Source organism: Benincasa hispida, chromosome 9, assembly GCF_027475165.1.
Source record: "Benincasa hispida cultivar pf3 chromosome 9, pf3_genome.v1.1, whole genome shotgun sequence".
NCBI classification, from domain to species: Eukaryota; Viridiplantae; Streptophyta; class Magnoliopsida; order Cucurbitales; family Cucurbitaceae; genus Benincasa; species Benincasa hispida.
Window position 1 is genome coordinate 43,361,880 of NC_143486.1, and position 11,418 is coordinate 43,373,297.

Below are 11,418 nucleotides of genomic sequence, written 5' to 3' on the forward strand. Positions count from 1 at the left end.
AAACTATAGAAGTCAGATTTACAATTCATCCGTCAATTATAATTTTGATCGATTTATTCAATTTTAATTCATATACCTTAAATCTCAAATTTATTTCTTTGATTTTTAATAAAATAGGGTTAAATAATAATATTTTTCTCATGTGAGTATCTTTCCAAAATTAAATAATAACAAAAAGTTTTTAGAAAAAAACAATAAACAACGATAGAGACTAAATTTATAAAAGTTCATGGACTAAAATTAAGAATTTAAAAATACAAATACTAAAATTAAACAAAGCTCAAAGTAAAACAATTAAAATGAAAATTTAATCATTAAAATGTTATTTTGATCTCAATACTTTAGATTTTATTCTACTGAAGTTTTTGTACTCATAGTTGTTCAATTTTAATCTATATATTTTTTATAAATCTGAAAAATAATTTGTGTTGTTAGTTTATTATTGGTTTTTCTTTTTTTATAAACATTATCAACATCTAGACGCAGTTTTTATGCTCGGAATTTTTCTTCATTGCTCAGATCCACTATTAATGATCCAAAAGCTCCAAATTATCGATATAATCCACAAAATCTCCCCTTGTGCTTTAAATGCATGAAATATTTAAATCAAGCAAATAAACTCTTGATATTGAAATCCATCAAGAAATTAGTTTGAATCTAGGATAATTACATTACTGATAGACTTCTACCAATAATCTGATCTATCACTGATAGACTATTTAAATTTGATCATATTTATAATTTTTTTTACATTATATTATATCTGCTAATATTTTGGGTTTAATGTTTATATTTGTAACTATCCCTATAATCTAAGCTTAAAAATAGTATATTTTGTGTGCTATCACCTAACAAAAATAAGAAAATAGAGGATAAAATCGATTTTTTTAGTTCAATAATATGTAGATGGAAGATTTTGAATACAAATTGCGGGTTTGCCTAACAATATATGGGTTGCTCCCATCATGAATTGAGGAGACCCCAAATACGACTTCAAGGTGCCATTGTAACTTCCATAAAAATACAAATTCTCACTCATTATTAGAATTTTGCAATCTTATGACTTTTTCTGAACATGAAATCGCACTTGATGTCTCATCAATTCGTGATAAATGAGGCCCACGATCGCGAATGGACAATTTAACGTTGGTTGTTTCTTTGTGACGTATGCAAAATGTTAGTTTTCATTCTTTTTTAGATTTTAGATCATTTAACATTAGCAAAATCAAATTTGGGTCTTCCGTACAAAAATCTCATCATTTCATAACAATTCTCTTTTAATTAATTATTATTATTTACCCTTTTTACAACTAGAAAAACTACATAATTTAGTTTTACGTTTTTTGAATTATATTAGCGCAGTTGATGGTGTGCATATTCATGCTCCTATACCCTGCGAAAATTAAATGCCATATATTGGAAGAAAATAAATACCTACTCAAAACATAGTGGTCTTATGATTTTCATGTGCAATTTTTATTTGTGTGCTTGTTGGGAAAACACGGGTCATGGTGCAAGAAAATTTGGGGGCGTTTGGTCCATTAAGTGAAGTTAACAAGTCTGAGATTAATATATTAGAGTTAATAAATTTGTGTTTGAGATGTAGAATTATAAGATCAAGTTCCTCAATAATAGTGAAAAAATCGATTAAGAAATTAAGATAAAGATATTAAGTAAATGTGAAAAGTAGAGATAAAGGAAAAAATTGAGTTCTTTGATAAATGTAAAAAATATATTAAAAAAATAGAAAGATGGAGCTATTCAATAAACTAGCAATTTCAATAGTATTTATTAAAATTGGGTTATTTATATCCATTTAATAAATTGGTAGGCCAAACGGCACATTTATGTCTATTTTACACAATGGTGACTTCATTTTTCGAAAGCCACTTGAATTTAATATTTTTACTTATAATTAGTGTTTTTCTCTCCGATGTAACATTTTTAATATTTAATAGTTTTTAAATGTTAAATGTAAGGTAAAGGGTTGAGTGTTTCTTCATTAAAAAGATGAAAAACATAATTTCAAAATACGTTTAAACATTATATATTTATCACTAAGCTTTTGAATTAAATATTCAAGATCCAATGTTCACTGTAAATTGGTCTCTCATATTGCTCTCAAAATACACCGACAATACTCAAGGTATCTTTATCTCTTACTTTTTCTTATTAACTCTTTTAAGAGTAATTGATCAAAAAAAGGGTATTTTAGTTGTGGAGCTTTAAGCTCAATCTTTTAATGCAGGGTGGTTTGAGCTACACAACATTTAAGTTGGGTTGTTGTATTCTAGAGGCAACAGGCTAGAGAGAACATTTGTTACGTCGGTGGTTGGTATAAAGAAATTCAATACACACCGTAGAGGGCTTGAATCTCCTTGAAGAGAGCGAGATATCCATGCCTCAACCAATTGTTTACGTGTCTGTTTCTCAATATTTACTTCATTTTCCTCTATTATTTTGTAATTCCCCATTACACTCGTTCATTTTTTGATAAAAGACTCGTCAAAATCATATTAGTACATCAAGTTCGATTTGGAAAAAAGATAAAGATATTACCTTCCTGATTGTCGTCGTGTAGCCAATTAGTAGATTATTAAGAGATATTCAACCGAACATAGTCTTATATTAGAAGTGTCATTCAAGGGACTCTTGTAATATGGAAGAAGGGATGGAAGATTTCTTGTGAGATGTGTCTAATTATCCTTTCCAAAAGTAGTTGAAGATAATTATTGTAACTATGATATTACAAAATTGTATAAAAAAGGTATACTTGAAGTGATTGTTGTTTTGAAATAAATTGAATTGAGATGTGTAGAATGATCGTTTTTAAATGAAAAAATGGAGAATGACATCAATATTCACTAAATGAATCGTACTTATAGTCAGTTTTCAAATTCATGAATGATTATTTGTATTGCCTAAGAAAGTAAGTATTCTTAAAAAATAATTATTTAATCAATTTTGAAAAACCATTTAAAATAAATTAAAAAAAAAAAAACTCATGTGGTTGTGTTGGAGTTTTGAATTGGTTATACTTGTTTAAGAGAGTTTGGGGCTGTAGTTGCTCTAATTTTATGATTGTTTCAGAAAATATTTCATAGGATGCTTCTTAGGTTGCTGATTTTATAAATTATTCTTTCTTTATCTAGAATATTCAACAATATTATTTTTTTGGGATATTTTCCTATGTTCTGTCGAATTTGAATGAAGCTATTTTCCTTCCTTCCTTGTGCCTATTTAAAAGTAGAATGTTGTTTTGCTAGGATTTTCGCTTTGGTGTGTTAGGAGTGAAGTACGATTGTGTATTGTGGCCAAACGACAAAGTTCTTTGTGATTCTAAAGTTCGTGAAATAAGAAGTTTAATTAGTATTCAACGTTTGTTGCTATTGAAGTGTTTGAATCAATTTTGAGAAGAAGGTTTTCGCGCAATTCCGTGCCGGAAGGTTCGAGAGCAAAAAGTGGGCCTCGGGGCCCTGGAGCTATTTCGGACACCAAACAAGCTCCGTTCCCAAAACCGTCTGGCACACGACTTTTTTTCATCGTTCTTAACCCCTGGGTCCGTTTTCGCGCTTTTTCGTGATGGAAGGTTCGCGCACAAAAATTGGGTCCCTGGGCCCTGCCCCGCGACACCTCAGCATATAAACAAATTCTATAAGTGAATTGCTTTAAAATCCAATCAAGTTTTAACAAGATTATTTTTGCAACGATACTACAACAAAACATTCTTGACTAAATACTATCTCCAAAATAACTCATATTTTGATAGTCATTTACCTACCGCTTTTGGTAAGAAATTACTAACACTTTAATAATTCTGTAAGTGTAACCCTCCGTTTTTACACGTCAAAGGTTGGCCCCAACTATGCTACCGAAATGGAGAGTCAAGGTTGGGAATGAACCTAAGAAATTCTATCCATTTCTGGAGTTTGAGTTGTTCTGAATCCTATGTTACAACCCTCCGTGAGGATAGCCATCGTTAAACGACTAGCAAAGGGTCGCTTAAAGCAAATCAATAGGTGCAACATAGGAATCTCACGGTCCAAACTAATGGAACAGACCGAATGATATGTTGATACATATCCTTCACCCCCTTACTAAACAACTTCCCCCGTTTACCTTATTATTGACTCATACAAACACTTTCCATATGGAGGTTACTCCCAGGGTGACATGAAGCGTCATATGAATCTCACGGTGTAAAATACGTGGAGACGTGGCAGTTTGAAATCTATATATATCATATAATTGATTTTTGTTTGAACAACTTGCCCTTATTCACCAAAATCTAGATTTATGCTAAAAAATACTTTCCGTATGGAAGTCATTCTCAGGGTGACACGAAGTACCGGTTAAATCCGGATTGTGAACTCTTAGGGATGTGAGATCTAAAAATAACGTATCGTATATGTTATTAATCTCCCACTGAAGTTTTCTAATAACTTTATCATATAGAAGTTATTGAACTCCAACTGAAGTGTTCTATTAATTATGTAAATTTATACTTAAGTTCTTTTCGGCTAATAAAACAACCCTAAGTCTAAGTGGTTTATCCAATTATAACACTTATTAATGGATTTAAACCTACGATGTCTAGGTGATAAACCGTTTTATTACCTCACATCACTCATGTATGGTCATAAAACCGGTTAACAACACTCAATAATTCGGCCATAATCCCTAGGTAGAAGGTGTTCCGTAGACCGTCAACTTAAGTACCCCCAGCCTTAGACATGATTATATACCGGTTGAGTTTGTAACCCGAGTTTTACAAGTTTAACGATCTATTTTAACTACTAAAACGAGTGGTTAACCTACGTGAGCATGCAGTTGTTTTTTTTGTTATGGATTTTAAAGGTCTAACCCAAATTTATAACAACTTACAAAATTTTAGACATGCTAAACATCCACAATATACATCAAAGGCATTCAACAGTTAATATAACAATTATATTAAATAAAAGAAACCCTAACATGCATACTATATATTATAACATTTTATATCATACTTTCAGTGCATGTAACATGCTTCCTATGGTGGGTTTTTAAATCTACATGGCATACTGTATGTCATACAAGATTTATTTAATTATAACATACATCAAATTCATAAATAATTAAACACAATCTGATATGATTTTAGTTTTGGCATAAACAAGCAAATAAAAGCCTAATTATTTCAAAACAGCTTCAAAACCGCTTTTGAACTGCTTAAACCACTTCAAACCAAACCCAAGTAGCTTGAATCGAACCAGAAAAGTCTGAACTGGACCAGCCAAAAACCTTTTAAGGCTGAACCAGACAGGATCTAAAGAAAACTGATCGAACCGGATGCTCTCGCTCCATGCTCGAAATCTCGCTGAGGCTCATCGTGTAGTGCTGATGACTATCGTCTAGCTTGATCCTCTAGCGTCTGCCTGATCGTGTAGCGCCATCGCCTAGTGTCGAAAAATGCTACATGATCGCATTGCATCTTCCAACTATTGTGTATCACCATCGTCTAGCGTCGGACGAAGCTACACGATCGTGTAGTACCATCGCATAGCGCCACACAAAGCTACACGATCGTGTAGTGCTATCGTATAGCGCTTATGAACGCTCCCGTGCACAACTACACGATCGTGTAGTGCTATCGTATAGCGCATCTACACATCATTTAGCGTGCACCACTACACGATCGTCTAGCGCACAACACTTCAAGTACCCATAGCTACACGATTGTCTAGCATTTCTTCTCATCGTTTAGCGCTCATGCTCTGATAGCAAGCAGCGGAAGTAACAAGGATCAATAAGCCCTCTGATTCATTAATTTTGGCAGTAACTAAAGCACGCTTATACAGAAACAAGAGGGTTTAAAGCCATAACTTTGTAGAACTTCTTCAAGTGTTGATTCCCAGTTGCAAACTTCTCAAATCTTGTTGTAGGCCACCTCAAGATCTTTCCCACTATTCTCTTGGAGCTTTAGATTGAGTTGTGGGACTCAAAATAAGCTTGAATGAAAGGAATTTGGAGAATAACTCACAACAGCAACCCACTTGAAAACACCTTCTTCTACACGAATTTTTCAGCAAAAATTCTATATATGCATGCCTCAATTCCACTCCAATCTTCTCAATATATTGTAGATTATCATGCAAAGAAGATGGTTGCATGAGATGCAACTCATGCTTGGAGTTATTGAAGCCTAAAGAAGTGGGTTTTGTGTGAGCTACTTTGAAGGTGTAATGGAAAAAACCAAAATTCCATTTGTGTTTTTCTAATTTTTCAATTTTTACAAAAAATGATTTCAAAAATCAATTTGATTTCTAAAATTGAAAAATATTATTAATTTTACAAAATTAATTTCATAAATTAATTTTCTTAATAAAACTAATAAATAATCATTTAAACAATTTAAATAATTTTAATTAATTTAATATCAAATATTAAATTAATTTTACACAAATCTACCTTAATATATTTAAATCATATTTAAATATTAATTCTCTAATTCCGTTTAATTCTTAAAATTAAACGTGTAATTATATCTCATATAATTACTAATTCCTTTAATTCTAATTTGAACGTTTCAAATTAACTTATCACGCTACTCTAAAGCTAATCCATTTACGAGCTAGTAGGGAGACCTCACGGATCTACAGATCATGGCTCCAACGATATGAGATAATTGACTAAACTCATTATATCGAATTAACCCCCATTCGTGAACTAATGGGTCACTCCACTAAAGTCCATAGTTGAACTCCCCTCTCTGTAGATATATTATGTCCACTCGATAAACCATGATTAGTAAGCTAACCCTTCACAGGTTATTCGTAATAACGGCTAGGTCAAATGTCTGTTTTACCCCTGAGATTATCTCTTGTTCTTTAAGCCCCACTTATCGTCTAATGAACAATTGATTTATGATCCAATCAACAAACCGAGTCCCTCTCGAGCCAATGAGAGGTTGAGACCCCTTGTACAAGACCCGGAGTCAACACATAAGGGAACAACCTTTCTGCTATCCCTAAAAGCGGGTAAGAATGAATTCATTCTTGCACCCTATGTCTCCAGCTATCTACCCGGTCTTACCCCTGAAATTGAGGTTTATTGAACCAGCGCTGTTGAGCCAACCCTCACCTATGCAAATTTAAGGATAATCCCGAATAAAGAGGAGTTTATAGTTAGCTCAGTATTAAGGTCAAGTTACCTACGTCATCGCTTTGAAATAGTCAGTTCTAAACTAATAAATAGCGTTATAAAATAAGAGTGACTGATTTCATGGTCCGATCTTGTACAAACCCTTTTGCACAAGATGCCCCCACTTATATCATAATATGTATGAATTAGGATCACTTTATTTGTAGCACTTTACAATTCTTTGTAATAACTACAAAGTAGGTCACATCCAATAGTGTTACCAGAATAAGGCACCCAACATTTTTCATATACTATAGATCATTTTGACTATTTACTCGAACCTGATCCACTTTTATGTCTCCACATAAAGTTCAAGTACTCATGTAACAGTCAAGGGTCTTTTAGGTTTATTGGATTTCTAATAAGCAATACATATATTCAATAACAACTTATTGAATTTTTAGAATAAGTTTTATTGTTTACAAACCATGAGTTTTAAGACATAAAACCCAACACTAAGGCACCTCAAGAAGTTGTGCATCAGCTGTTGGCAGCCTTATGTATGCAATGTTATGTACTAAACCTGATATTTGTTATGTAATGAGGATTATGAGTAGATATCAGTCCAATCCAGGATTAGATCAGTGAATAGCAATTCAAATCGTCTTCAAGTATCTTCGGAGAATGAGGAACTATATGCTTGTGTATGGAGCTAAGGATTTGATCCTTATAGGATATACTGACTTTGATTTTCAAACTGATAAGGATTCCTGAAAATCTACATCAGGATCAGTGTTCACTCTTAACAGAGGAGTTGTGGTCTAGAAAAGTACAAAGCAAGGTTGCATTGCTGACTCTACCATAGAGGTAGTGATAGATAAACATGCATAACATGGAAGCAAACAAAATCATTAAACACTCTAATTCCATTAATTTGAGTAACAAGCATGCAAACTCAAAGTTTCAAAAAGTAGGGTTTCAATATAAATACCTTTAGCGATTTCCACTTGTTCCTTGTAATCTTCACAACATTGACCTTCGATTCTAGCAATAGACCACCAAGAAAGTCTTCTCTACTAAACCCAACCTTAGATTGACTGGTGGAACTCTAATTGAAAGAGAATTTGGATTGGATTGGAGAGTTAAACAGAAAGCTAACTTTTCTGCAAAAAATTTCAAAATTTCATTTTGCATGCCCCAAATTCAAATGAGTTCTGAGTTATTTAATCAAATTAAACATGCAAAATTAATTAATGAATATCTTCACACTTCAAAATCCACTAATTAGGTGTTAACAAAGTGGAAAAAGTGGGATAATTCCACTTTGTAGTTTAAAATGATTTTTCAAATTTATTTTTATTTAATTTTGATTTTCTAAATAAAATAAAATTCAATTCTAAAATTGAATTATAAATCGAAAATGATTTATTTTTAAATAATTAATTAAATACATTTAATTAATTAAATTAAATAATAATTTAATATAAAATATTAAATTAATGAAACACCTAATTCAAATATGAATCCTTATTCATGTACTCAATATTTAGATCAATATTTAAATATCATGAATTCTCCAAATCTATTTAATTTTAGTAAATTTAAACATTAATTATATCGAATATAATTATCCAAATCCTAATTTGAATTTGAACATTTCAAATTCATTCAATATTCTAATATAAGGTTTAATCCTTTTACGAGCTAGTAAAGGGATCTAATAGACTTACAGTTCATGAGCTCCAACGATTTAAGATTAATTGGCTAAATTCTTTAAACCAAATTAATCAATGTTCGTTAACTACCGAGACATACCACTATAGCTCGGTAGTTGCACTCTCCTCACTGTGGATATACTTCTATCCACTTGATTTAACCATAATCAGTAAGTTGATCCTTCATAGGTCGTTTGTATTTACAGTGAGATCAAAATTATCTTTACCCCTATAATACTTTTTGCTCCTTAAGTCTTACCTGATCCTCTTTTTAATTGGTTTATGGTCCCACTAATAAACCAATCCCCTCTCTGTCATGAGAGGGAGGGGCCCTTTTGTTGAAGACCAGGAGTCAGTACTTAAGGGAACAACCTATCTGTTAACTCTAGAATGGGTAAGAGTTAATTCCGTCTTGTAAGACTATGTCTCCAGCTATACGGTCTTACCCCTAAAATGGGAGGCTTATTGAGCGGTAATATTGAACTACTCTCACTTATGTAGATTAAAGGATAATCCAAATAAACAAAAGTTCATAGTTAGCTCAGGATTAAGATCGGGTTACCTTAGGTCATCAGTTTGAAATAGACAGTTTTAACAGTAAATGGTTGTTATAAAGAAAAGTGACTATTTCATGGTCTAGTCTTATGCAAACATCTTTTGCATAGGATGCCCACACTGCATGTCTCTACACGAGCGACTTTGGGATCACATCGTTTGTATCAATACAAAGTGGGCCGCATCCATGGTGTCCCCAGGATAAAGAACCCAACCTTTATCCATATACTTATATATCATTTTGGCTATATACTTAAAATTTGATCATCTTTTATGTCTCTACATAAAGTTGAAGTAGTCATATTACAACCATGAGTTTGTTTATTGGATTTATAAATAAATACAGTTCAATAACACTTTTATGAATGAAGTCTCAATAATACCTTTATTGTGAATAGAATATGTTTAAAATTTACAAACTACGAGTTTTAGGACATTCCCAACAGGTCGGGTATGTAGTAGCTTGTGAAGCTACCAGAAGGCTGTATGACTCAGGAAATTTTTTACAGATCTAGAAGTTGTTCTTGAAATGTAAAATCCCTTACCCTTGTGATAATAGTGATGTTATGGCTAATTTTAGGGAGCCTAGAAGCCACAAGAGAAAGAAGCACATTTAGTGCAAATATCATCTCATCTGGGAGATTGTGCATCGAGAGGACATGATCGTCACAAAGATCACTTTGGAGCACAATGTTACTGATCCATTTACAAAGGCTCTCATAGCTAAAGTGTTTAAGTGTCACCTGGAGAGTCTCGGTTACCAGACATGCATAATCTAGTATAAGACACGTGGGAGATGTTACTGGCACGTATTGTATGCTTTACTTTATTGTTTTGTGTACTATAGACTAGTTTTAGGACAAGCAGGAGATTGTTGAGATGCCCTAAATCCCATTTTTCTATAGTTTATAAATTATTTGTACAATGAATTATTTATTTAATAAATTAAAGTATTATTTTATTTGACATTTAGTCTGCATTAACCCAAAACCAATAAATTAAGATCAAAGCTTATTTAATGTAGCTTAAACATGTATGTGGTGACCTAAAAGTGAATCATGTTTAAGTAATAACTTGAATGGTTTGTAGTGTATGGATAAGATTGGGTATCTTATCCTGGTGATACTATAGATACAACCCACTTTGTAATTGTTACAATTGATGTAAAGTGTAACAAATGATTTGATCTAATAATTCATGTGGAGACATGTGAGTGGGGGCATCATATACAAAGAGTTTGTATAAGACCGGACCATAAAATGATTAGTCGCTCTTTATGACACTATTACTAGAAGAGACTTACATTTCACTTGGATGACCAATGACTTTAATCTTGAGTGAGTTGTGAACTCCTATGCATGAGGGCATTTCTTTGATCTATATGAGTGGGAGTGGCCAGATTCACTGACTCAATATACTTACCATTTTGGGAATTGGTCTGAGTGGGGAGCTGGGAACACAGCTATGCAAGATGAAATTTACTCTTTCCCATTATTAGGGTAAGTAGATGAATTACTCCCTTAAAGGCTGATTCTATGTCTTGAACAATGAGGTGCCTCATCCTCTCACTGGCCAGAGAAGGGTCTATTTATAGTTGAACTATGACTAATTGTTCATTAAATGAATTAGCGGTGCTTAAGGAGTTAGATGTAACTATAGGGATAAAACGATAATTTTGACTCAGCTGTAGTTACGAGAAATTTTTGAAGGGTCAACTTACTGTTGATTGGTTAAGTACACAAGATGAAATTTACTCTTTCCCATTATTAGGGTAAGTAGATGAATTATTCCCTTAAAGGCTGATTCTATATCTTGGACAATGAGGCGCCTCATCCTCTCACTGGCCAAAGAGAGGTCTATTTATAGTTGAACTATGACTATTTGTTCATTAGAGGAATTAGCGGTATTTAAGGAGTTAAATGTAAATATAGGGGTAAAGTGATAATTTTAACCCAACTGTAGTTACGAGAAATTTTTGAAGGGTCAACTTACTATTGATTGGTTATATCATATAAAACTATAGGTT